The 27,519-nt window shown below is 43.5% G+C and overlaps 1 protein-coding gene across 4 annotated transcripts in view; it reads right to left on the minus strand.

Annotated features, from left to right (window-relative positions):
- The window catches only part of ST3GAL6 (ST3 beta-galactoside alpha-2,3-sialyltransferase 6), a 179,944-nt gene extending 153,140 nt beyond the window's left edge, over positions 1–26,804 (minus strand). The window contains exon 1 of one of the 4 annotated variants that reach the window (XM_056559307.1): positions 26,786–26,804. The gene's annotated coding sequence lies outside the window, so the exon portion shown is untranslated. Of the gene's footprint in view, positions 1–22,477; positions 22,590–22,856; positions 23,172–26,785 lie in introns of those variants that run through there. The other 3 variants (XM_056559306.1, XM_056559309.1, XM_056559308.1) reach the window with 3 other exon arrangements.
- Between the last annotated feature and the right edge of the window lie 715 nt (positions 26,805–27,519).

A 27,519-nucleotide genomic window follows, 5' to 3' on the forward strand; every position in this document is an offset into this window, starting at 1 on the left:
TTTAGAGGGCCACGGTTTAGAAACCGGCTGAAAGAAGCGCACGGCTGCACGCGAAAACGGCTGTTAGCCTCTGAGCACCCTCATCCATTCGTCTCCCAGCACTACGGATAATACAGAATACAATAGTCCACTAGACCGGTGAGTGCAAGTGATTTTTCTCTTCAGCTATTATAGTATTGTACTAGTATTCTGCATCACTTAGCACCACACTTTAATTACTCCACCATCCAGTTACACATTAATAAATGGAAAGCAAAAGCAGTGCCCTCCTAACCCTCTACCAAATTCAATATATATATCTAAAGGGGATGAGTATTTAACTCAGGGCGAGTACACATATACATACATATATACATACATATACATATTTGTTTAGTTTGCAGAACTTAAAAGTTAACTACAATATATATTTAATATATATTACCATATTAAGAAATCATGGTTGGACAAGACTGATGATATCCCTTTCCGCTCCATTTCCTATGATTATTTTCACTGCACTAGAAGCTATCATATACCAGAGTGTATATCGTAATCTGCACGAAAATTCTGTTTTCTTAGCTTGCAGGCTTCACAAGGCCCGGCTGACATCATGATAGTGAATCTTACAATATACTTAGGATATATGGCAGAAGCTTTTCTGGTCTTCACATTTATCATGTTCATAAGACTCTGTTCATCCAAAGACTATGCCTCAGACTATGCTGTAAAACTGTATAAAGTAAAATATATATTTTCTGCCCCTTATTGGCCTTGTGACCTTGCGTCGGAGGTATAAGTTTGGACAGCCTACCTCCAATGTGATCTATACATAGGGAAGGGAATAGGGGAAACAATGAAGCTGTACATTGGGGACTGTTCCAGCTTTTCCGGATGACTCCTGTAATAACAGCTTAGGGAATCAGATGCCACCTTTAAGCTATTACGCTCACGTGAGCAGCAGGCTATAGCATGTTTTCATATTTTCTCACTTCAGCCATGCTAGATGGAATTAACTACATGACAGCTTCTCTCCGATAGACCAGCGGCATAAATAATGTACGAGATCCTGTATGATGATATGACAGCACCTGGAGAAGCGGCTCTCAAAAGATAACCCGACTGCGGAACATAACATAGAATAACGTATAACCCTGCATTTATTATCTCTACAAGAAGGGGGTATATTCTAACATATATTCAGTGCACCTAGTCAAGGGAGGGGACGCTGTGCATGCTTCATACATGAAGTCATCTCTGCTCACAAACAAACTTACATTAAAAGTAAAAGATTCCCACAAGAACTGACAGCAACAAGGAGCGATAAGGCACTATATAAAGGAACAATGGCTGCTAAAGGATTTTCGCTGTACTTGGAGTTACTTTTCTGCTTCAGCAAACAACAAGGAACTAAAGAATATAATGCAGATAATGTAATATATTTGGGCCTACAGCAGCTTTTTGGACAAGATCTCAGTGTTTTACATTGTAAACAATCCCTCTATATAGAAAGCTGCCTCTTCTGGTCACTATGACATTGCAAAACCTGTTCCTGTTTAGCCAAATGTTTACATTCCTAGTCCTAATGGCCAGTGACATCCGATACACTGTACTGGTCCTTATTGGAAGAAGGTTTTAGAATAGCAGGAGCTCCTGGCCTCTGAGTTACCGTATTTTTCGCCGTATAAGACGCACTTTTTCTTCCCCAAAACTGGGGGGAAAAAGTCTGTGCGTCTTATACGGCGAATACACACCTATCGCGGTGGTCCCTGCGGCCATCAATGGCCGGGACCCGCAGCTAATACAGGACATCACCGATCGCGGTGATGCCCTGTATTAACCCTTCAGAAGCGGCGATCAAAGCTGACCGCCGTGTCTGAAGGGAAAGTGACACTAACCCGTCTGTTCAGTCGGGCTGTTCAGGACCGCCGCGATTTCACCACGGCGGTCCCGAACAGCCTGACTGAATAGCCGGGTTAGTGCTTACAGGACACCGGGAGGGACCTTACCTGCCTCCTCGGTGTCTTCTCCATTCAGGAATCCCCTGTATGGCCGGCGCTCTCCTTCCTCGTCATCACGTCGTTGTGTACGTGCGTCGGCGTGCGTAACGACCTGATGGCGGCGACGGAGAGCAAGGATACCCGGCCGGCAGCAGAGACGTTCCGGAGCGACGGGGACACGGCGACAGCGATGGAGCGACATCCAGGGCAGTGGTGACGGGTCCGGAGCGGCGGGGGACACGTGAGTATTACCTCCTATGCAGTGGTCTTCAATCTGCGGACCTCCAGATGCTGCAAAACTACAACTCCCAGCATGCCCGGACAGCCAACGGCTGTCCGGGCATGCTGGTAGTTGTAGTTTTGCAACATCTGGAGGTCCGCAGTTTGAAGACCACTATTGGGTTCAAAATCTTAATTTTTTTAGATTTTGCATCTATAAATTCGGTGCGTCTTATACGCCGGTGCGTCCTATAGGGCGAAAAATACGGTGTATAGAAGAGGTCCCTGCTGGCCATGAGGTTTTGCAAAATCAGTTCGGGTGCATTCACATCACGATTTTACCATCCTACTTCTTCTCACGATTTTTTACTTTGAAATGGTACAAATCTGCACGCCAAATCGTATCCATTGACTTCTATTCATTAATGATAGACAACAAATGCATCAGTTTTGATCTGCATCCTATTTTGCACGATTTAAGGTTGACCACGATTTTTCGTCCAGTTTCAAAATCTGATCAAAATCGTGTCCAATTTTTTTTAATTATTGAGGTCTATGTAAATCGCATTGAATCGTGTGACTGTGCGATTCTATCAGATTAGTCGCACACGTTTTTTTTTTGTACGCATGCGCAGTAGACTTCAAAACACATACACTTCAAATATATAAAACTTTATTGCCATTGGCATAAATATTAATTTTAAAAACAGGATCAGATTTTTATTGAAAATCGGATGGAATTTTCATCTGTACGATTTTTGGATATGGTTTTAAATCGGATAGCAAAGAAATTTTTACATACGATTGTATACGATTTTTTGCAATTCGATTTCATCTGACTTTATGGTCCGATAATCGGATGGTTAAATCGTGATGTGAACCTAGCCTTACTGTTGTCCTGATGTTTTTACTTCGACCGCGTTGTTGCCTACGGTCGGGAAACCGCATACGGTTCCCGTAAACGGCTGAGTGCGGGTGCCGCGATTAAGCCCGCCCCCCCCTCCTCCCAGCCGTATACGGGAACCGTAAGTACAAAACGTAGTGTGAACCCTGCCTTAGCAGGCAGTTCCTGTGGGGACAATTCAGTACAGGAACCAGTGGTGACAATGAAGGATGAGGGGGTTGAAGGGGGGTTGGGGACAGGGTAGATATGCTTTTACATCACAAATTATACCTAAACCCCCTCTAAAGCACAGGGGTTTAAAGGGTAACTCTCATTAAACAAATTTTTGCTATTGCACTCTTTATGGTAAATAAAGAATATTTGTAATATAATCAAATCTAAATATACTTTGTTTAAAAAAAATGAAGTTTTCTATGTTTTATTTGTGCTTAAAAAAGCTCAAGAGCAAATTTTTACCCCATCTCATACACAGACTTTGGACCGAAGTCCAAACACAGGAAGTGCAGCCTGGAGTGCTGAGGGGGGTCTGTCCAGCCTCATCCAATCATAGCTCCTCTCACACATAACTGCCATATGCTGTTTGCTGGACCCCCCCCCCCCCCCCCCAGCACTCCAGGCTGCACTTCCTGTGTTTGGACTTCGGTCCAAAGTCTGCGTATGAGATGGGGGGAAAATGTGCTCTTGAGCTTTTTTTAAGAACAAATAAAACATAGAAAACTTCTTTTTTTTAAACAAACTATATTAGAAATATTTTTTATTTAACATAAGGAGTGCGATAGCAAAATTTGTTTTAATGAGAGTGCCCATTTAATAGAATATTATAGAGTATAGTGATTGGCACTCTTTGATGGCTCACATAGACAACGAATGGACTGGCGGAGCCCATGTGCAGCTGCTGTTCCCTAGGAGACTCTGGACGCTCTTCGATCTTTCTGAGAAGTAAACCTACACCTCTCCTTCATCTCACACTACTGTCTAGAGCTGCACTCAATATATAATCTCAGCTCCTTGTTTTCCTGCAGGAGCAGTAAGGCTGGTATTACACTGGCAGACCTGTGAACAATATAAGCACCCATGAATTGGTTTAGCACAAATTTCAGTAGCCTACTACATGGCTCAAATATAGTGTAGGAAAGGCCGCATGAACCATCACTAGATTCCTTGTATAGTTCTTTATCGCCATCATCGTCCACTGCAGATCCCTTAATACATGTTGAGATGTGTGGGCGATGAATGGTTTAAGGGGGTACTCCCGTGGAAAACTTTTTTTTTTTTTTAAATCAACTGGTGCCAGAAAGTTAAAAAGATTTGTAAATGACTTCTATTAAAAAATCTTAAATCCTTCCAGTACTTATTAGCTGCTGAATACTACAGAGGAAATTCTTTACTTTTTGGAACACAGAGCTCTCTGCTGACATCACGAGCACAGTGCTCTCTGCTGACATCTCTGTCCATTTTAAGAACTGTCCAGAGTAGGAGGAAATCCCCATAGCAAACATATGCTGCTCTGGACAGTTCCTAAAATGGATGTGCTTGTGATGTCAGCAGAGAGCTCTGTGTTTCAAAAAGAAAACCAGTAGTATACACATAATAAGTACCACAAGGATTAAGATTTTTTAATAGAAGTAATTTACAAATCTGTTTAATTTTCTGGCACCGGTTGATAAAAAAATAAAAAATAAAGTTTTTCACGGGAATACCCCTTTAACCAGGTTAAATATGCAGTCACCTAACAAACAAGCTTTTACACAGTCATTAGCTAGTCGCTGGGACTATACACAGGGACAATATCGGCATTTCAGCAACATGAGAACACAAACCTTATCTGAAGCCTATAAGGTTATATGCAAAGTCATAGATTGTGCTGGTGAAAAGTACCTATAGACATATATGAATAACACATGTGAGACGTCACACTGCTGTCATATGAGTCTATGGTACAAAACTATATTTGTAGTCTTTGTACTACATCACGCCACAGGATGTGGAAAGCTCAAAAGTTCACTTGCATTACAAAACAATCCAATCTGACTTACTATAGACCCTTATTCACATAACTATTTTATAGTTGTCTTTTACACAGAGGAGTGATAGGACTTCTTCAGAGATGCATGAAGCTTCCACTGAATTAATCCAGAGTAATATATCCTTAGCATGCATGAGCCCAGAGGGAATGATGTCTGATACATCACTCTTTTACATGCTGCCCATTTTTGCCTTCAATGATTTAAAAAAAGGAAGAAAAAAAAAGTACTGGAAGGATTCTGATTTTTAAATAGAAGTCATTCACGAATCTGTTTAACTTTCTGGCACCAGTTGAATTTAAAAAACAATGTTTTCCAGGGGAGTACCCCTTTAATGCAAGTACATGATCTTCAGCTTCTATGAATTTTCACACAATTTAGCTGAATTATAAAAGCAGACAAAATGATTGGGATGCCCAGCTGTTAGTTTATTCATGCTCTTAAATTGGTATTTTATTAATTTAAGTAAATTTAAGTAAGTAAATATTATTATTTAAGTAACTACTAAAACCAGGGGTGTGGAAATTTTAAAGGGGTTACCACCAAAAGGTAATTTTAGTACGTACCTGGCAGACAGTAATGGACATGCTTAGTAAGGATCTGCGCTTGTCTTGGGGATAAATGGCTATGTCATGAGATTACCATAACACTGTGGCTAGCTGTTTGTGAACTGGTATTTCCTGTTTGACTTTTTTTGACTACAAATCCCACAATTCCATTTTCCTCCCTCCCACACATCAGCCACCCCACCCATTGAAACAAAAGACCTGTGGTTTTCAATCAGGGTACCTACAGCTGTTGCATTAGTTGCAGATTGATCCCTCCACCCATTGAAGCAGACAGGCTCCCTGTCATCAGCTGACTAGTGACTCAGGTCTCGCATTGCAAGCTGGGAAAAATCTGAGACAACTGTCATTTTGTATGCTGTTAAAAATAAATATTGGGGTGAAAAACCGTCACACACAGGTACAGACACTATATTATGAACTACACTAACTTTACAGCCCGTGTAGCATAGTAAAAAAAAAAAAAAAAAAAAAAGAACTCCTGGAATACCCCTTTAATAAAAAAAAATACTTGTCCACGGGACTAAAACGGAGCAAAATTTACTTGTCCCTCATGACGATCCACTTGTCTGGGCCATTTTTCGCTTATACACTCTAATTTTTTCCTCCTCTGCCTATAATAGCCATAACTACCTACTATAATGATACCTTTTAATTTTTTAATAACATTCTCCGAACAAAAAATAAATAAAAAATTATATTATATACATACACACACACACACATATATATATATATATATATATATATATATATATATATATATAGTAGAAAGTAAGTAAGCATGCTTGTGAAAGGCTCTATTGTTGAGCCGAAACGTCGCTTTTTGCACAGATGTGTGAATAAATCCACGCTTTATTGATACTTTGGAGTGCCGCTTCTACTTTCTACTTGATATTACTTGGGAATTAGTCTGTTCCTGAAGCCGAGCACCCAGACGGATCTGGAATCCTTGAGCAAGGTGCTCCCCTTTATCCACATTGTCATATATATATATATATATATATATATATATATAAAATTGGTGAAATGAAATAGCTCATTTAGCAAATTTGGTAGTTTTTCTTTTCTACACCATTTACCTTGTGGTTAAGCTAACATGTTATTTTGATACTTTAGGCTGGCCTGATTACAGCAATACCGGATTTGTATAGTTTCCGTCATGTTTTACTTAACAAAAAAAAAAAAAAAGAAGAACTTTTTTCCCCCGCACACCAGGCTGTATGAGGGCAATTTTTTTTTTGCACCATAATCTGTTATTTTGCAGCAGGTGTAGTCAACCAGCTCACCTCCACATCCAGCCAATGAAAGGAAAGGTGTGGATGCACCCAGCAAACTGTAAAGAAGAATTTCCAGCACGGCAGCCTCTCTTATGAACTTCCAGCTTTATTGCAATATAAATAATCCAACACACAGGACAGGAGAATGGTGACGCGTTTCGGTCTAATCACCAGACCTTAGTCATGACTAAGGTTTGGTGATCAGACCGAAACGCGTCACCATTCTCCTGTCCTGTGTGTTGGATTATTTATATTGCAATAAAGCTGGAAGTTCATAAGAGAAGCTGCCGTGCTAGAAATTCTCATTTATAATCTGTTTTTGTATCGGTACTATTTTGGTATTGATCTGACTTTTTAAAATCGATTTTTAACTTTTTTTCTGCGATATTATAAAAATTGCAATTCTGTGTTTTTATTTTATTTTATTTTTTTATACATTTACGGCATTTACCATATGGGATACATAACGATATATTTTAATAGTTTGTACAATTACGCATGCAGCAATACTAAACATGTGTTTATATAGGAAAAGGGGGTGATTTGAACTTTTAAACATGGAAGGGGTTAATGTGTGTCAAACTTTTATACATTTTTTTATTTATTTATTTTTACACTTTATAAGACTTTTAGGAGGAATCATTAGATTCCTCATACAGATCAATAGAGTTCTATTGATCTGTGTGCTCTGCCTCCAGCCAAGTCCTATCAATCACAGAGCCATGGGACAGTAGGGAACAGAGGTAAGCACTCCGGCTACCTCTATAGTGGATCGCCCCAATCACGCAATCACGCTGCGGGGGGGGGGTGATCCACCCCACTAGCCCACCGGGGAGCATTAACATGTCCCTTTAGATACCGCTGCGATCTAAAGATTTAATAGCCAGCCACGGCGATCGCCGCATGCTGGCTTTTAGCTGCGGCCCCCGGCTACTAAGAACAGCTGGGGGCTGCGGAGAACGGAGCGGGCACGAGTCGGAAGCCCGCTCCATACAGACTGCTGAGTCAGATCTGCTTGCCCGAAGCAGGGCTAAGGGTTGGAAAAATTCACCTGCCCGGTGCCCTGAACTGCATGTCCCGGGCGTCGGGCCATAGGAATTCCACATCCCTGTAAAACAGACACGTCAAGAGGAGTGGCAGATCCTCTTTATAACTCATTATTTTATAGCCTTAGGCTCTTCATATATTGTTTTGCAAACCTGTCCAGCATACCTCCTGGTACAAATGCTGCAAGTGCCAGCCCTGGAACAAGCTAGGATGGCAAAACCTTGGACCTCCACTGACCTAACAGTCTAATCATTTAGTTTACATTGAAATCTGCAGAATCAAATATGTGCAGGGTGTCCCACTGCTGAAATTACACCTGTAGATTTTTGGCAGCAGATTACCTTCCAAGAAAGGTTCTCCCTAGTGCCCATACACAAACACGAAGATGACGTGAACTCTCTTCACCTCATGACACTTATGCCACTAACTGCACCATAACACATTGGATAAATCCCAAAGCCTCAATCTTGCCGCTATGGTAACTAAAATGCAGAAAAAGGAAAATCAAACCGCTAAATGATGTCTACTTATGCAGAAAGCACAAAAGTAAATAAATTGCTAAAACATCTCTAAGGCCCGAAGACAGCTCTAGGCGTTGTTTTTGATTTATCAGTGTATGTACGTATGCATGTATGTGTATATATATATATATATATATATATATATATATATATATTTTATGCAAGTTTGCCCACTTAAAAGGATGAGAGAGGCATGTAATTTTCAACATAGGTATACCTCAGCTATGAGAGGCAGAATGGGGGGGGGGGGGGAGAATACAGGAAATAACATTGTAGGATTTCTAATGAATTAATTGGTAAATTCCTCAGTAAAATAATTATTTGGTCACCTACAAAACAATCAAGATTTCTGGCTCTCACAGACCTGTAACAACTTCTTTAAGAGTCTCCTCTGTCCTCCACTCGTTACCTGTATTAATGGCATCTGTTTGAACTTGTTATCAGTATAATAGACACCTGTCCACAACCTCAAACAGTCACACTCCAAACTCCACTATGGCCAAGACCAAAGAGCTGTCGAAGGACACCAGAAACAAAATTGTAGGCATGCACCAGGCTGGGAAGATGGAATATGCAATAGGCATGCAGGTTGGTGTGAAGAAATCAATAGTGGGAGCAATTATTAGAAAATGGAAGACATACAAGACTGATAATCTCCCTCGATCTGGAGCTCCAGGCAAGATCTCACCCCATGTGTCAAAATGATCGCAAGAACGGTGAGCAAAATCCAAGAACCACACGCGGGACCTAGTGAATGACCTGCAGAGAGCTGGGACCAAAGTAACAAAGGCTACCATCAGTAACATACAATGCCGCCAGGGACTGGGAGAATGTCATATAAAACAGATGAAACCAAAGTAGAACTTTTTGGTAAAAACTCAACTCGTCTTGTTTGGAGAAAAAAGAATGATGAGTTGCATCCAAAGGACACCATATCTACTGTGAAGCATGGGGGTGGAAACATCATTCTTTGGAGCTGTTTTTCAGCAAAGGGACCAGGACGACTGATCCGTGTAAAGGAAATAATAAATAAGCCATGTATCGTGAGATTTTGAGTAAAACCTCCTTCCATTAGCAAATGGCATTGAAGATGAAAAGTGGCTGGTTCATTCAGCATGACAATGATCCCAAACACACTGCCTCAGCAATGAAGGAGTGGCTTCATAAGAAGCATTTCAAGATCCTGGAGTGGCCTAGCCTGTCTCCAGATGTCAACCCCATAGAAAACCTTTGGAGGGAGTTGAAAGTCTGTGTTGCCCAGCAACAGCCCCAAAACATCACTGCTCTAGAGGAGATCTGCATGGATGAATGGACCAAAATACCAGCAACAGTGTGTGAAAACCTTGTGAAGACTTACAGAAAACATTTGACCTCTGTCATTGGCAACAAAGGGTATATTGAGATGAACTTTTGTTATTGACCAAATACTTATTTTGCAACATAGTTTGCAAATACATACTTTTTTTTTTTATCAGATAATGTGATTTTATGGATTTTTTTTCTCCTTATGTCTCTCATAGTTGAGGTATACCTATGATGAAAATTACAGGCCTCTCATCTTTTTAAGTGGGAGAACTTTAACAATTGGTGGCTGACTAAATACTTTTTTGCCCCACGGTATGATCCTAAAAGACAGATATATAAAAAAAAAAAAAAGAAAAAACATGCACTCAACACACGCAGTTTTTTTTTAAGCAGTTAAAATAAATGGAGGTCTATGAGAGAAAAGCACCATCAATTGCCATAAAGGCCATAACTAGAGCATGCAGCAGGGAAAAAATATAGCACTAAGCTGAAAAAAGCTTCCAGAGTGTAGAAAAAAAATAAGAGTACAGTAAACCTTTTGATTGTTACTGTTTTGTGGCAATAAGAAGATATGTTTTTAAACTTATTATGATAATAAAGAAGCAATTCTAACAAATTTTCCTAACAATGTTACTTGCACTAACCTGAATACACAGGTAGCTAGAAACAGAATCACCCGCACTTACAATGCTTACCAAGCACAAATGGGTGCAGCTGTTAAGGAGATTTTGTTGGTAATACGGCCACTTTTGTGCATCCACATCATCAATATTCATCCCTGCTTCACCCTCACAGTATGACAGGGGCATTGACATTGGGAGAAAGCGCTGCACATACTGCAGTGGAGGCCTCCATTGTGCATAAAAAGAAATTAGCACATTAACAACCAGATGAATATCTCTGGAATTGTTGCATTGTCTCATTATCGCCCAGTAAGAAGCATTCGAAACAGGTTCACCCACACTATCTACCTGTATATTATGGTTGGTGAGGGTGATCCTGCTGTCACATTCCCTTTAAAAAAAATGCAAAAACCGTAGAAAAATTGCAGTGACAATTTGTAGATTTTCTTGTTTGTGTACACGGCATTCTTCTAGATACCAATGATCTTTCTGGTTGGCAGTGATCCCAAGAGGTTAGCCCCCTATAATTTATTTTTCATGTCTTCCACCCAATTAAAAGTTTTTAGATGAGGTTTTCTTTACATACTACATCTGGATGCTGTTTTTTTTTTACACTGCAACATCAATTACACAACATATAGATGTGTGGTAACAGGACATTGTGGACGTCACCTCAGTCTAAATGGATAAAGAACTTCCTCTTTGTATACAACACAAAACCACACAGTTAAAGGGGTTATCCAGGAAAAAAAAAATTTTTATATCAACTGGCTCCAGAAAGTTAAACAGATTTGTAAATTTATATATATAGCACCGGCGCAGGCGATGTAAATCCAAGCAGCCTATATACAACAAGGTGGATCCCTGTATCACCACCTAAAATATGATACTCCAAAATATAAAATATGTGTATTGGCGCTAAGGGACAAAGCAATTAACAGTTTATAATTCATTTCCTTTTTTGATACGTAACAGGAGCCTGCAAGTTCAAAAGAAGTGGATACAATTCACTACAAAGAAACCATAAATGTGACTATTAGTTTCCCCCTCTATTTACAAACATGGCTGTTAATTCCACGTTAGTTCTGACCCTACAGAAAGAACACTTTCCTTCCTCAGAGCTCTGAGGAAGGAAAGCGTACTTTCTGAAACGCGTCAGATTCCTTTTTGGCCCATTTTTTGTTGAGTAGTGATGTCACTAGCGAACAACAACGCCAAAATCTTTTGTGGGTTACAGTGTCTTTTTGCACTAACAGGGAAACAAACCGGTGAGACGCTTCCGGCCGGAGCAGTTCTCCCGGTGTATGGCTCCCTGCAACGTCAGAACCCCGCACCTGTCCAGTACATACCTGGGGATCCCGCTAACCGCAAACTGCACGGGAATACAGTGAAAGACTGCAACCCGACACCGAAAGAAACCCTACAACTATCAGGTACTTCGGCGTAAAGAAACATCTATGTACATATGGATATTTGTCCAAAGAGTTTACTAGATATCACGATCTCAATTAGAAACAGCGCTGTATATCTGACCAACTGAATGTATTTATGAAGGAGTCAGAACAAACGTGGAATTAACAGCCATGTTTGTAAATAGAGGGGGATACTAATAGTCACATTTATGTTTTCTTTGTAGTGAATTGTATCCACTTCTTTTGAAATTGAACTTGCAGGCTCCTGTTACGTATCAAAATAGAAGTAAGTGAATTATAAACTGTTAATTGCTTTGTCCCTTAGCGCCAATACACATTTTATATTTTGGAGATTTGTAAATTACTTCTATTAAAAATTTTTAATCCTTCCAATAATTATCAGCTGCTAAAGTGGAGTTGTTCTTTTATGTCTGGTAACAGTGCTCTCTGCTGACATCTCTGCTTGTCTAGGGAACTGCACAGAGTAGAAGAGATTTGCTTCTACCCTGGACAGTTCCCACGACAGGTGTCAGAGAGCACTTAGACAGAAAAGAACAACTCAACTTCAGCAGCTCATAAGTACTGAGAGGTTTAAGATTTTTTAATAAAAGTAATTTACAAATCTGTTTAACTTTCTGGTGCCAGATGATATATAAAAAAAGTTTTTTTCCTGGATAACCCCTTTAATACCATTCTACCCTAGAGCATAAAGGAAGGTTTCATAATGACTACAAGCTGACAAACGTAACCCCTTTTGTTTTTTCCTCCTCACCTTCTAAAACTTATCAACACTTTCAATTTTCCACCAAAAAATCTACATGAGAGCTTGTTTTGCGCCAACAATATTATCATTAATTGTGTGCGGCATGACTATTTATCGTACGAGCAGAAAATGTAAAATCTAGAAAAATGAAAATTTTTCATTTTGTTTTTACAAAAACCGCTAAATATAAAATTTAACACTAATGTAAAGTACAATATGTCACGAAAAAAAATCTCAGAACCACTTGCATAAGTTAAAGCGTTCCAAAATTATTATGAAATAAGTGGAAACATGTCAGATTAAGAAAATCTGCCTTGTTCATTAAAGGACAACTGCAGCGGTATGACACATCCCCTATCCACAGGATAGGGGATAAGTGTTTGATTGCAGGGGGTCCGACCCCTGGGACCCCCGGAGATCTCCCTAACGGGGCGCCGCCATTAGCGCTCATGGTGAGCGCTAAGGCGCATAGCATCGACCTAGAGGTCGACGGTGACGCCCCGTCTCCACCCCATCCCCATACAATTCTATGGGGGAAACGGGGAGGCACGAACAATGCCTTTCCCATAGAGATGTATGGAGGAGGTGTGCCGGCTGCAACATCATGCTGCGGCCGGCACGCCCCATGCACGGGACAGCTGCGGCCCTGTACAGGAGATCACAGGGGGTCCCAGCGGTCGGACCCCCCGCGATCAAACACTTATCCCCTATCCTGTGGATAGGGGATAAGTGTTAATCACGCTGCAGATGTCCTTTAAGGTCAAAACCGGCTATTGAGTAAAAGGGTTAAAGGCTTATTGTGCCCTGCTGGAGATCGTCCATCTGGCACATTTTTTTTTGTGCCTTAATGGACATTATTTTTGAGGGGGCACAATGGGTCCCGACAGATTCCATTTACTATTATGGGGTCCGCAGGGCGCCGATGTTTTCTGACGGGAGTAGTAGGAGGAAAAAACTTTGCATGATGTATTTTTCCTCCTGCTTTTCTTCTCGTGTTCCCTGACGGACGTCACACTGCCGTGTCACAACGGTAATGTGAAAATAGCTCTAGATGTAAGTTTCTAAGTGTGGTCTTGCGCAATATTTTAAGTATTATACAATTTTTAAAAGTCCCTGTTGATAATTTTCCAACCACCGCAAAAGGTTAACCATGCCACAATGCATCCAAGCTGTTTCCTTAAAAGAGCCTGAATTGTGCAAAAATGGTTGTGGCTTACCGTATATACTCGAGTATAAGCCGAGTTTTTCAGCACGATTTTTCGTGCTGAAAACGCCCCCCCCCCCCCCCCCCCTCGGCTTATACTCGAGTGAACTCTCCACCTGTCAATCCCTTCTCAGTGGTCTTCAACCTGCACACCTCCAGATGTTGCAAAACTACAACTCCCAGCATGCCCGGACAGCCATCGGCTGTCAGGGCATGCTGGGAGTTGTAGTTTTGAAACTTCTGGAGGTCCGCAGGTTGAAGACCACTGTGGCCTTCGTCATCACCCAGACCCCCCATTAAGTTTTCTACTCACCTCCCCTCGGTGGGAAGGAAGGGTGAGCTGGTCCGGGCCATCTATGCTGCAGGGACCGTCCGGTGGGGAGGGTTAGTCGTTCTGGGCTTTCCATTTTCACGGGGCCTGCCCCGGATCAGGGACGTTGCCTTCACGACGACGCACAGGGATGAGAATGAACATCCCTGTGCTTTGTCGTCAAGGGAACGTCACTAGTCCGGGGCAGGCCCCGTGAAAATGGAAAGCCCGGAACGACTAACCCTCCCCACCGGACGGTCTCTGCAGCATAGATGGCCCAGACCAGCTCACCCTTCCTTCCCACCGAGGGGAGGTGAGTAGAAATCTTAAGGGGGGGTCTGGATGATGAGGAAGGCCGCAGTGGTCTTCAACCTGCGGACCTCCAGAGGTTTCAAAACTACAACTCCCAGCATGCCCGGACAGCCGAAGGGATTGACAGGCGGTGATGATGAAGGGGGGGGGGGGGGGAAATGATGACGGGGGTCTGGATGATGACATGGGGGGGGATGATGACATGGGGGGGGATGATGACATGGGGGGATGATGACATGGGGGGGGGGGGATGATGTATTTCCCACCCTAGGCTTATAGTCGAGTCAATAACTTTTCCTGGGTTTTTGGGGTGAAATTAGGGGCCTCGGCTTATATTCGGGTCGGCTTATACTCGAGTATATACGGTATTTAAAAAAAAAAAAAACAAGTGGCAGAGAGTTTCCTCCCTGCTCTCCATGTTGGTGTAAGTAAATGGGGTCACCCTACAACCTGCAAGTGACCACAACCCAGCTGTCACATGAAAACCTTGAGACTGTCACGCCATGTTCACACGGCAGAATTACCGAGTTTTCACATCTCCCAGCCAGATCCGGTCACCATATGAAAGAATCGTGGTGTGAATTCACCCTTATACAACAAGATGCACAGAAAAACCACAGTGATTTTTGGTGGCACTATATTTGCAGTGTTGCCCCGACCTTACTCAGCAATTAAAATAGTACTGTAGAGATAGAATGTATGCTGGTCCCTATGTTCCCCCAGATGAATAAATATAGTTAGTACAATCCAATATAAATAATTCATACCTCATAGTGTAGTATAGTATAAAGCCACATAGTAATATAATCTGCAGCTATGACAATCAGGTATATATGTGCACCCATTGTGAACAATACGAGTGCAGCACGAGCGGACACACAGCATTGACAATTGTGTCCTGTTTATGCATTGCTTAATGATAATTAATAAGGCTGGGCATTAGCACTAAACCTAGGCACCGGCGCCATGTTTACTACAACAGTGAGTGATTCCTCCTCCAGGAATGATTATAAACGATGTAAATAGATTGTTATAAGTATTCATCTTATGATAGATATTTATTTTCATGTATAGTATCTATGAACTTTTCGGAACTTTCTGTATAGTTCCTACACTTTATTATATGAATTTACTATACATGTTAAATATCACTTTATGTACTATTAGGGCTGGGCGGTATAAAGGTTCATATCGAATACCGAATTTTTTGGGCTGCACGATATGAATTTTACCCCATACCGCAATACCGGTTGGGCCCCTCCCCCTCGGGAATGTATTATCAGCGCAGTGCTGTCCCCACATCGGGGAACTAATCCTATGTTACCCGCCAGCGCTGTTCTGCCCCCCCCCCCCAATTAATTATCAGCCCAGCGGGGTACTACTCACATGTGTCACCCGCAAGCACTGCCCTCCTCCTCGTTGTTGGGGGCTGCAGGGCGCTGGAACTCTATACTGTACACCAGTGGTCTCCAACCTGCAGACCTCCAGATGTTGCAAAACTACAACTGCCAGCATGCCCGGACAGCCAACGGCTGCTGTACCCTGTATCCCTATGCCCGAGCTGCAAAAGATAAAGGAAATAAACTGTAACTCACCTACTTCGGCCACACGCTGGGGACCGGAACGTTGGACAGCCGTCAGCCTATCACCGGCCGGAGTGATGCCTCGCCCCGGCCAGTGATCGGCTGAGCCCACTGTTATGTAAGGAGCTCTGGCCGGCTTCTTACATGACAGTGAGCTCAGCCTATCACTGGCCGGGGTGGGACATCGCTGCGGCCGGTGATAGGCTGACGGCTGTCCGACGTTCCAGTCCTAAGGAACAGCGTGAGGCCGACGTAGGTGAGTTATAGTTTATTTTCTGTATCTTTTGCAGCCCGGGCATAGGGATACAGCATACAGCAGTGGTCTCCAACCTGCAGACCTCCAGCTGTTGCAAAACTACAACTCCCAGCATGCCCGGACAGCCATAGGCTGTCCGGGCATGCTGGGAGGTGTAGTTTTGCAACAACTGGAGGTCCGCAGGATGGAGACCACTGGCGTACAGTGAGTTCCATCGCCGGCGGCCCCCAACAAAGAGGAGGAGGGCAGTGCTTGAAGGTGACATATGTGAGTAGTACCCCGCTGGGCTGATCATTAATTGGAGGTAGCAGAACAGTGCTGGCGGGTCACATGATTGGGGCGGGGGTGAAAATACTGTTATATAAGGTGGAAATGCCGTAAGTTAAAAAAATACTGTGATACACATATTTGGTCATATGTACTATGGAAGACTTTATCATACTTAGATGATCATTTATTATCTCTGTTGACATGTGCACTTGGCCCCTTATTGATGTAAAAAAAAAAAAAATTAATTCTAATGATGAACTGAAACATTGCTGCTGTTTTGACTGGAGTTGAATGCACCACTTTTTCACAGATTTTTTGAGTGCTGCATCATTATAAGTGTATGTGTGGGTATATCTATTAAAATTATAAAAATAAATACAAAAAAAAAAAAAAAAGGCTTCTGGTTCTGCACCCTATGTACTTTAATCCCCTAAATGAAAGTAACTAACAGAAAGGGGACAGACTTTAACCCTTTAAGGACATAGCATTTTTCCGTTTTTGCCTCCTTACATTTAAAAAAAATCATAATTCTTTCAATTTTGCACCTAAAACTCCATATGATGGCTTTTTTTTTTTTTTTGCGCCACCAATTCTATTTTGTAATGACATCAGTCAATTTACCCAAAAATCAACGAAGAAACAGAAAATAAAATTATTGTGCGACAAAATGGAAGAAAAAACTAAATTTTGTAACTTTTGGGGGCTTCCGTTTCTACGCAGTACACTTTTTGGTAAAAATTACACCTTATCTTTATTCTGTAGGTCCATATAGTTAAAATGATACAAAATCAAACCTATATAAGTAGGGTATTACTTCTGAAAAAATATTTTAGCTACATAAAAGGAAAATGTATACGTTTAAAATTGTCCTCTTCGGACCCCTATAACTTTTTTATTTTTCCATGTACGGGGTGGTATGGGGGGGCGGGTTCATTTTTTGCGGTATTTTTTTTTATCGGACTTTTTGATCACTTTTTAATACTTTTTTTATGGTATAAAAAGTGATCAAAAAGACGCTATTTGGGACTTTGGAATTTTTTTTGCGCGTAGTCCATTGACCGTGCGGTTTAACTAACAATATTTTTTTTTATAGTTCGGACATTAATGCACGCGGCGATACCACATATGCTTATTTTTATTTACACATTTTATTTTTTATGGGAAAAGGGGGGTGATTCCAACTTTTATTGGGGAAAGGGTTAAATCATCTTTATTAAGTTTTGTTTTCACTTCTTTGCAATGTTATAGCCCCCATAGGGGACTATAACATGCAGTATTGATTCATTACACTGATCACTGCCTTTGCATTGCAATGCATTGATCAGTGTTATCGGCTCAAGCCTGGATTTCAGTTCCTAAAATGGACAGAGGTGTCAGAAGGGCACTGCGCTTATGATGTCAGCAGAAAGCTCTGTGTTCCAAAAAGAAAAGAATTTCCTCTGAAGTATTCAGCAACTAATAAGTCCTGGAATGATTAAGATTTTTAATAGAAGTAATTTACAAATATGTTTAACTTTCTGGCACCAGTTGATTTAAAAAGGAAAAAAAAAAAAAAAAAAAGAAGTACCCTTTTAAAAATAGTATTTTTAGAAATATATATATATATATATTTATATTTTTTTTTTCAATTATAAAACCTTTGTACATTGCCCCCCAGATCACAAAAATAAAATTATTTACTATTGAAAAATCTCTATGTATAACAGACAAAAAAATAAATAAACAAAAATCTATTTAAATAGCCAAAGAAAATATTTTATACCTTTCAACAAGAGAAGCGACTGACCCGGTCTAGAAGTGGTTAATATGAACAAAAGGAGGATGTATCCAACACAGTGAATGATCAAGCTGCTACTATTGGTCCATGCTCTACTGTCTGACATGTAGGCAAATAGACTTTTTCCCCCTAAGGCTAAGTTTCTACTAGTTTTTTTTTTTTGGGGGGGAAAACGCCAAGAAAAATGCAAATTCTGCCGCATGGTGTTTTTTTGGCCAAAACGTGTGGCTCTCAAGATGGTGCACAACTACAACTCCCAACATAATGACCATGCATGATGGATGCTGAAGTATTGCAACAGCCAGAGAGTCACAGCATGATGGGAGTTGTAGTTTTGCACCAGCCGAAGAGACATACATTAGGGGAACACTATTTTACACAACATACTGCTACAGTAAGTATATAAGGCCTCGTTCACACTGCATTTTTGTGCTATGTTAAAAGTATATGTTTAACCCCTTAAGAACTTAGCCCTTTTTCACCTTAAGGACTCGGCCGTTTTTTGCAATTCTGACCACTGTCACTTTAAACATTAATAACTCTGGAATGCTTTTACTTATCATTCTGATTCCGAGATTGTTTTTTCGTGACATATTCTACTTTAACTCAGTGGTAAATTTTATGGTAACTTGCATCCTTTCTTGGTGAAAAATCCCCAAATTTGATGAAAATAACGAAAATTTTGCATTTTTCTAACTTTGAAGCTCTCTGCTTGTAAGGAAAATGGATATTCAAAATATTTTTTTTTTGGGTTCACAAATACAATATGTCTACTTTATGTTTGCATCATAAAATTTATGAGTTTTTACTTTTGGAAGACACCAGAGGGCTTCAAAGTTCAGCAGCAATTTTGAAATTTTTCACAAAATTTTCAAACTCCCTATTTTTCAGGGACCAGTTCAGGTTTGAAGTGGATTTGAAGGGTCTTCATATTAGAAATACCCCACAAATGACCCCATTATAAAAACTGCACCCCCCCCAAAGTATTGAAAATGACATTCAGTCAGCGTTTTAACCCTTTAGGTGTTTCACAGGAATAGTAGCAAAGTGAAGGAGAAAATTCACAATCTTCATTTTTTACACTCTCCTGTAGACCCAATTTTTGAATTTTTGCAAGGGGTAAAAAGGCGAAAATTTTTACTTGTATTTGAAACTCAATTTCTCTCGAGTAAGCACATACCTCATATGTCTATGTTAATTGTTCAGTGGGCGCAGTAGAGGGCTCAGAAGGGAAGGAGCGACAAATGGTTTTTGGGGGGCATGTCACCTTTAGGAAGCCCCTATGGTGCCAGAACAGCAAAAAAATAAAAATAAAAAACACATGGCATACCATTTTGGAAACTAGACCCCTCGGGGAACATAACAAGGGGTAAAGTGAACCTTAATACCCCACAGGTGATTCACGACTTTTGCATATGTAAAAAAATAAATAAAATGTTTACCTAAAATGCTTGGTTTCAAAAACTACAAAAGTACAACATCAACATCCAGCTGTTGCATAACTACAATCCCAAGCATCCCCAGCCAAAGTAGTATGCCTCCAGCTGTTGCAAAACTACAACTACCAGCATGCACGATCTATCAGTGCATGCTGGGAGTTGTAGTTTTGCAACAGCTGGAGGCACACTGGTTGTGAAACACCGAGTTTGGTAACAAACTCAGTGTTTTGATACCAGTGTGCCTTCAGCTGTTGCAAAACTACAACTCCCAGCATCCACTGATAGACCGTACATGCTGGGAGTTGTAGTTATGCAACAGCTGGAGGCATACTACTTTGGCTGGGGATTGTAGTTATGCAAAAGCTGGAGACACACTGGTTTGCTACTTGTGTTTCACAACCAGTGTGCCTTCAGCTGTTGCAAAACTACAACTCTCAGCAGTCACCGACAGCCAACAGGCATGCTGGGAGTTGTAGTTATGCAACCAGCAGATGCACCACTACAACCCCCAGCATGCACTTTAGCTGTTTGTGCAAGCTGGGAGTTGTAGTTATACAACAGCTGAAGGTACACTTTTCCATAGAAAAAATGTGCCTCCAGCTGTTGCAAAACTATAAGTCCAAGCATGCCCATAAGGGAATGCTGGGAGTTGTGGTGGTCTGCCTCCTGCTGTTGCAAAACTATAGCTCCCAGCATGCCCTTTTTGCATGCTGGGAGCTGTTGCTAAGCAACAGCAGGAGGCTGTCCCTCAGCTCCAACTGATGCTCCGGCACACAGGTCAGTCCCTCATCGTCGCCGCCACTGCTCCTGGGGCCCCGATCCCAACAGGGATGCCGGGGATCGGGGTCCCCAGATGCCGGGGTCAACTTCCCGCTCACGTCCTCCGGAAGAGGGGCGGGGCTGGTTGCGGGAGTGACACCCGCAGCAGGTGCCCTGATTGGTCGGCCGATAAACCGGCCGACGAATCAGGGCGATAGTGAGGTGGCACCAGTGCCACCTCGCCCCTGCTGGCTATGGCTGTTCGGGGCCGTCAGAGACTGCCCCGATCAGCCAGTAATTCCGGGTCACTGGAGACCCAATTGACCCGGAATCCGCCGCAGATCGCTGGGCTGAATTGTACAGCGATCTGCGGCCATCGCCGACATGGGGGGGGGTCATCATGACCCCCCTGGGCGATATGCCGCGATGCCTGCTGAACGATTTCAGCAGAAATCGGGCACCGGCTCCCCTCCAGATGGATGCGGGGGGCCGGGAAAGCTCATGACGTTCTCATACGTCATGTGTCTTTAAGGACTCTGAAATGAAGACGTATGAGAACCTCATGAGTCCTTAAGGGGTTAAACAGTGACCATAACATACCAATTTGTATTTGTTTATGTAGCCATTGAGTGGCATATTGTATATACTGTAGTTTAGCAGACATTACACAACTATCTGCTTTCCTCAGCTTAATTTTGTGGGATCCAAAAGCGCAGAAGGGGGAGATTTATCAAAACCTGTCCAGAGGAAAAGTTGCCCAGTTGCCCATAGCAACCAGATTGCTTCTTTCATTTTATAGAGACCTTGTTAAAAATGAAAGAAGCGAGCTGATTGGTTGCTATGGGCAACTTTTCCTTTTCACAGGTTTTGATAAATTTCCCCGTTTGATTCTACAAAACGTACACATTCACAAAAGCGCAGTGTGAACGGGGCCTAGTACAGACACAGTGGATGTTTGTATGAAGTATACAGTTATAAATAAAGTTAGACAAATCCCAAATTCTGCAAAAACAATACCCTACAGCAGTGTTTCCCAATCAGGGTGCCTCCAGCTGTTGCAAAACCACAACTCCCAGCATGCCCGGACAGCCGAAGGCTGTCCGGGCATGCTGGGAGTTGTAGTTTTGCAACCGTATGAGGCACCCTGGTTGGGAAACACCGCCCTAGAGTAACCAAAACAAACAAGGCTGTCAGAGCATTATGGGCATTGTGGGTTTTGCAAGTGTCGGCGAGCCACAGTGCAATGGGAGTTGTAGTTTTGCAACAGAGAGGCACAGCATGATGGGAGTTGTAGTTTTGCACCAAAAAGCCTCAGCATGATGGGAGCTGTCATTTTAAAACAGAGAACCATGGCATGACGGGAATTGTAGTTTTGCTACACAGAACCACAGGATGATGGAAGTTGTGGTTTTAAAAGAGAACCACAGCATGATGGGAGTTGTAGTTTTGCAACAGACAAAGCTACAGCAAGATGAGAATTGTAGTTTTGCAACAGAGAGGCACAGCATGATGGGAGTTGTAGTTTTGCACCAAAAAAGCCACAGCATGATGGGAGCTGTAATTTTAAAACAGAGAACCGTGGCATGACGGGAGTTGTAGTTTTGGAACAGAGAGGCACAGCATGATGGGAGTTGTAGTTTTGCAGGGGCACAGCATGATGGGAGTTGTAGTTTTGTAACAGAGAGGCACAGCATGATGGGAGTTGTAGTTTTGTAACAGAGAGGCACAGCATGATGGGAGTTGTAGTTTTGTAACAGAGAGGCACAGCATGATGGGAGTTGTAGATTAGCAGCAGCTGGAAGAACACTAGTTTACACAATATTCTGCTCCAATAACCACACACTACAGACCTTGTATGATGTATAGAGTTATACAGATCCAAAATCCTCCAAAAATATTTACCAAAACAAAGCAACAAACCTACAGACACAAACTCTCTCCCCTCGCCTCCATAATAAGGAGACACAGAGCCGCTCTTCACCATCCAGGTCTTTGTAAAACTTCTGACACAGGATGCCATTCACAGGCTGTCCCCCCCGGGCCCTGCAGAGGGAAGACAAGCCCCAGCACAGCCTCCTGTCTACTGCAGACAATGGAGCCCAGACCGGGGGACCCTGCCCTAAAATACAGAAGAGCCCCCCGTGCCCGGGCAGAGGACTGCGCCATCCTGGAGGAGGGGGGGGACTCACAACAAGAAACTACTTCATGGAGCCCCCACTGCAGGAGGCTGGGCATTAACCCTTTACCTGGGGGGAGTCCCAGCATGGGGCTCTACAGGACGTGGAGGGGCGCCGTATACTTACTAGCTGTGCAGATGGCTGTGTACAGCGCAGGAACCACGATCCGCTAGCCGCAGAGAGGAGGAATGAGGGAGGGCTCAGCGCCGGACTGCTACACTGCACACCGGGCGGACGAGGGAGGCGCCTGGGCGGGGGGAGACATGGAGGGGAGAAGACTGGAACAATATGCCAGGGCAGCAGGAACTGACACAGAGGGGGATATCCTGTGCAAGGAAGCCGGGGGGCGAGGAGGCAGGACACGGGGGTCTCCCTGTATACCGGGGGTGACGTGATGGCTACGTCTGGGGGAGACGAGATGATTTTGGCAGAGTTGGAGTTGCAGTGAAGGGGGTGAGAGTCACGTGAGGGGGCTTTAGGTTGACCATGGTGTTGCCATGAGATGGTTTTGGCACTTTTGGGGTTGCCTAAAATGATTTTGGCACCTTTGATGTGATGTGGGCTGAACTTAGAGAGAGCAGGAAAATGGAGGTTTTGGGGGGTTCTCAGTGTCTTTGAGGGGAGACCATCCTGGTTGTTGTGAGGCGGCTTTGGTGCATTCTAGGTGTTGTTTGGCACCATGAGGAGGCCTGAGGTGAACTGGACGTTGTTGCAGTGACTTGTAGTTTTGGCGCTTTAGAGGAGACGCATTATTGGTGCATTATGGATAGGGTTGCCACCTTTCTTGCAGAAAAATACAGGCCATGCTAATTTGCATAATTATATATGCGTGACATCACATGACGCTCCGCCCCTTGGCACTGAGCGAGACAACAATGGCAAATTAAACCCTCAGCCTCTGGAGTCTGGCAGTAAGGTCCACAGGGCCTCTGTGCCATTTCACTCCCACCCTGATCCCCCTTTTGCCATTTTAATTGATGTAGCTCCCACATTAGGTGCAGTACAGTTCCCCCACATTAGGTGCAGTACAGTTCCCCCACATTAGGTGCAGTACAGTTCCCCCACATTAGGTGCAGTACAGTTCTCCCACATTAGATGCAGTACAGTTCCCCCACATTAGGGGCAGTACAGTTCCCCCACATTAGGGGCAGTACAGTTCCCCCACATTAGGGGCAGTACAGTTCCCCCACATTAGGGGCAGTACAGTTCCCCCACATTAGGGGCAGTACAGTTCCCCCACATTAGGGGCAGTACAGTTCCCCCACATTAGGGGCAGTATACTTCCCCCACATTAGGTGCAGTATAGTTCCCCCACATTAGGTGCAGTATAGTTCCCCCACACTAGGTGCAGTATAGTTCCCCCACATTAGGTGCCATATAGTTCCCCACATTAGGTGCAGTATAGTTCCCCCACATTAGGTGCAGTATAGCTCTCCACATTAGGTGCAGTATAGTGCCCCCACATTAGGTGCAGTATAGTTCTCCACATTAGGTTGACAGTATAGTTCCCCACATTAGGTGCAGTATGTTCCCCCACAGACATACAACCTCCAGCCATATACAGTGTATGGCTGGAGGCTGTATGTCTGTGTACTGCCCCACTTCAGTGTTCCGACCACCGCTCCGGGGTCACGATCTACTGCTATGGCTTATAGACCATAGCAGTAGGTTCGGGGACCGGAGGAGTGGTGGTCGGAACACTGAAGATGACATACAACATTCAGGTAACTTACCATGCACATTGCACGTCCTCTTCTTCGCTGCTCCGCTCTGCTGTTGCTATGGGCTATCTCCTGGCAGCCCCTGCGCTTTTAAAGTTAACGCGGGGGGCCGCCGCAGAGAGGTAACGAGACATCCTTGTGTCCCGAAAAGATATTTCGGGGCACAGGGATGTCCAGAATGTGACGGGGGCCTCAGCGGGCTGCTTAGTGGCAGCTGCGGATCCCCCCACCCCCTGGGGCTTAATTAGGGTGTGCCCAGGCACACCACGTGCGCACGCCTATGGCTTCTCCCCATCTTCGGATGGCCTGTTACACTGCGAGCTGTGTAGGCCACCCGGCGCCCCTGTTGCTATAGCGTCCTGTGCGGCCGCACGGCTCGCACACCCCTAAGGCCAGCCCTGTGCGTGACGTGTGATGGAACAAGGTGGCAAGTAAGCGTGAGGGCAAGGAAATGCGGAGGGGGGGGGAGTTGGGGGTTTTACTGGGGGAGGAGCTTGGAGTCAGAAGTATTGCTTTAACCTAAATTAAATAAAGTAAAAAAAAAAATGGGGTTGGCAACTGCGGGCCTCTGCACGAGTGCCCAACCTGTCAGTCCAGCCCTGCTTCAGTGAAGTGTGACATCCTCCTGCGCGGCTTCTCGGCGCAAGAGGACATCACATGTCACAGCTCACTAATTTAAAGTGGGCACGGTGCTGCCTGTAGAGGGAATCTCTGGCCGCGGCCATTTAGCACAGTGAGCAGCGGTGGTGGCTTCAGCGCAGCGCCTGGGGAACGGCGGGCGTGGGGTGCAAAATACCGGCCATTGCATGGCTGGTATTTTTTTATATGAAATTACCGGAAATACTGTCTGTGCCGGCTGGGTGGCAACCCTAATTATGGAGCATTGTGAATTGGCTTTAGCTCTTTCGAGGTGGGGTGTAAGGTGATTTTGGTGTTTCTGATATGTCATCAGGTTGTCTTGGTGCTTTTAAAGTGGCATGAGGTAGATTTATTGCTTTCAGGGTCTATTTACACGTACAGTGTCCCGCACATATTTGATGCGCAGGATTTGAAGCTACAGATTTGATGCTGTGTTCAGTCATTTAGTTTACATTGAACTTCAGCATCAAATCCTGCACATCAAATATGTACTCACTGGGGGAGATTTATCAAAACCTGTCCAGAGGAAAAGTTGTTGAGTTGCCTATAGCAACCAATCAGATCACTTCTTTCATTTTTGAAAATGCCTCTGAAAACTGAAAGAATCGATCTGATTGGTTGCTATGGGCAACTCAGCAACTATTCCTCTGGACAGGTTTTAATAAATCATACGTGTGAAATAGCTGTGGAGCGTCAGACTAGGTTCACAATGCTGTTGTGCTCTGCTCTGTTCTGGGTCAGTTCGGCCCTTTTTTTCTTTGTATCAATAAGACCAAAAACTGGTCGGGGGATAACTGACTCCACTGGGTTCCAACGTTTCCCATTTACTTGAATAGGATCGGTCGGGGATGAGGTGGTTTACTGGGGGGAAAAAAATAATGGATGCACTATTCTTTTTCTCAGCTAAACTCCATTTGTTCCAGTGTACGTGCTGACGAAGCTCCATATAATGGAGCCCTACGGCAATGGCAACGATTTTAGGGGTGAGGTGTCAACAGCACTCCTGAGGTGGTCCTTTCAGGGTGGTATTGCTTCCTTTTTGGGTGTTACTTTGGTGCTTTTGAAGTGACGTGAGGTGGAACCCTTAACCCTTTAAGGACACAGCCCATTTGGGCCCTGAAGCATACAGCCAGGTTTCATTTTACGTTTGTTTTTTTCCTCCTCTCCTTTTAAGAAACATAACTGGCATGATGTCCATATTAGGATATTATCAACCGTCAGCCAAATAGCCATCATTCCTCCTCTCCCATCCTCAAAATCCATCCTCCATCAGAGTAATCTCTCCTCCTCCGTCTTACATCATGTTGACCTCTGTCATCCCTCAGCCAAATCTCTCTCCTCCTTCAGACATAAACAAAATCCTCGCACATTACACCCTCAGCTTAACCTCCCTCATCCCTCAGACAATCCTCGGCCATACCTCAGACAAACCTCGGCCATACCTCAGACAAACCTCGGTCGCACCTCAGACAAACCTCGGTCGCACCTCAGACAAACCTCGGTCGCACCTCAGACAAACCTCGGTCGCACCTCAGACAAACCTCGGTCGCACCTCAGACAAACCTCGGTCGCACCTCAGACAAACCTCGGTCGCACCTCAGACAAACCTCGGTCGCACCTCAGACAAACCAACCTCAGCTCTCAGACAAACCTCGGTCGCACCTCAGACAAACCGACCTCAGCTCTCAGACAAACCTCCGTCAGCCGAACAGCCGTTAAAGTTTTCCTCGATTGGTAGAAAACTGAAAGCGCATGCGCAGCACTCCGCTGACAGCATAGGGCTAACGTAGGCAGCTTTAGGAGCGTAGCCCAGCGCATAAGAGCGCATGCGCAGTTGTTTTGTGTAGTCTGTAGAAAACTGCGTGCATGCGTACATAGTTAGAGTAGGTAGCAGGCAGGGAGAGAGGGAAACCATCGTAGGGTTAGCGTAGTTTAACATTAGTGTAGCATAGCTAGCTTAGATTGTAACGTAGTTAGCGTAGGTTAGGTTTTATTGTGAAAGGAGGTAGGTTATAGGTTTTAAAGTAAAGAAACTGCCTGGGCATGCTGGAAGTTGTAGTTTTACATGTTTTACAGTGAAGGGACCACAACTTCCAGCATGCCCAAACAGCTGTCCAAGCAGGGTGGGAGTTGTAGTTCTACACAGGTATAGAGTAGCGTAGTGTTAGCGCAGTTTTAGCGTATTCAGCATAGTGTAGTGTTAGCGTAGTTTTACACAGGTTTAGTAATTTTACACAGGTTTGTAATGTTAGCGCAGTTTTAGCCTAGTTAGTGTAGCGTAATGTTAGCACAGTTTTAGCGTAGTGTTAGCGTAGTGTTAGCATAGTTTTACACAGGTTTAGCATAATTAGCGTAGCGTAGTGTTAGCGTAGTTATACACAGGTGTAGTGTAGTTAGCGTAGTATTAGCGTCGTTTTACACAGGTGTAG

The sequence above is a fragment of the Hyla sarda genome, chromosome 2, assembly GCF_029499605.1.
Source record: "Hyla sarda isolate aHylSar1 chromosome 2, aHylSar1.hap1, whole genome shotgun sequence".
In the NCBI taxonomy this organism is placed as follows: domain Eukaryota; kingdom Metazoa; phylum Chordata; class Amphibia; order Anura; family Hylidae; genus Hyla; species Hyla sarda.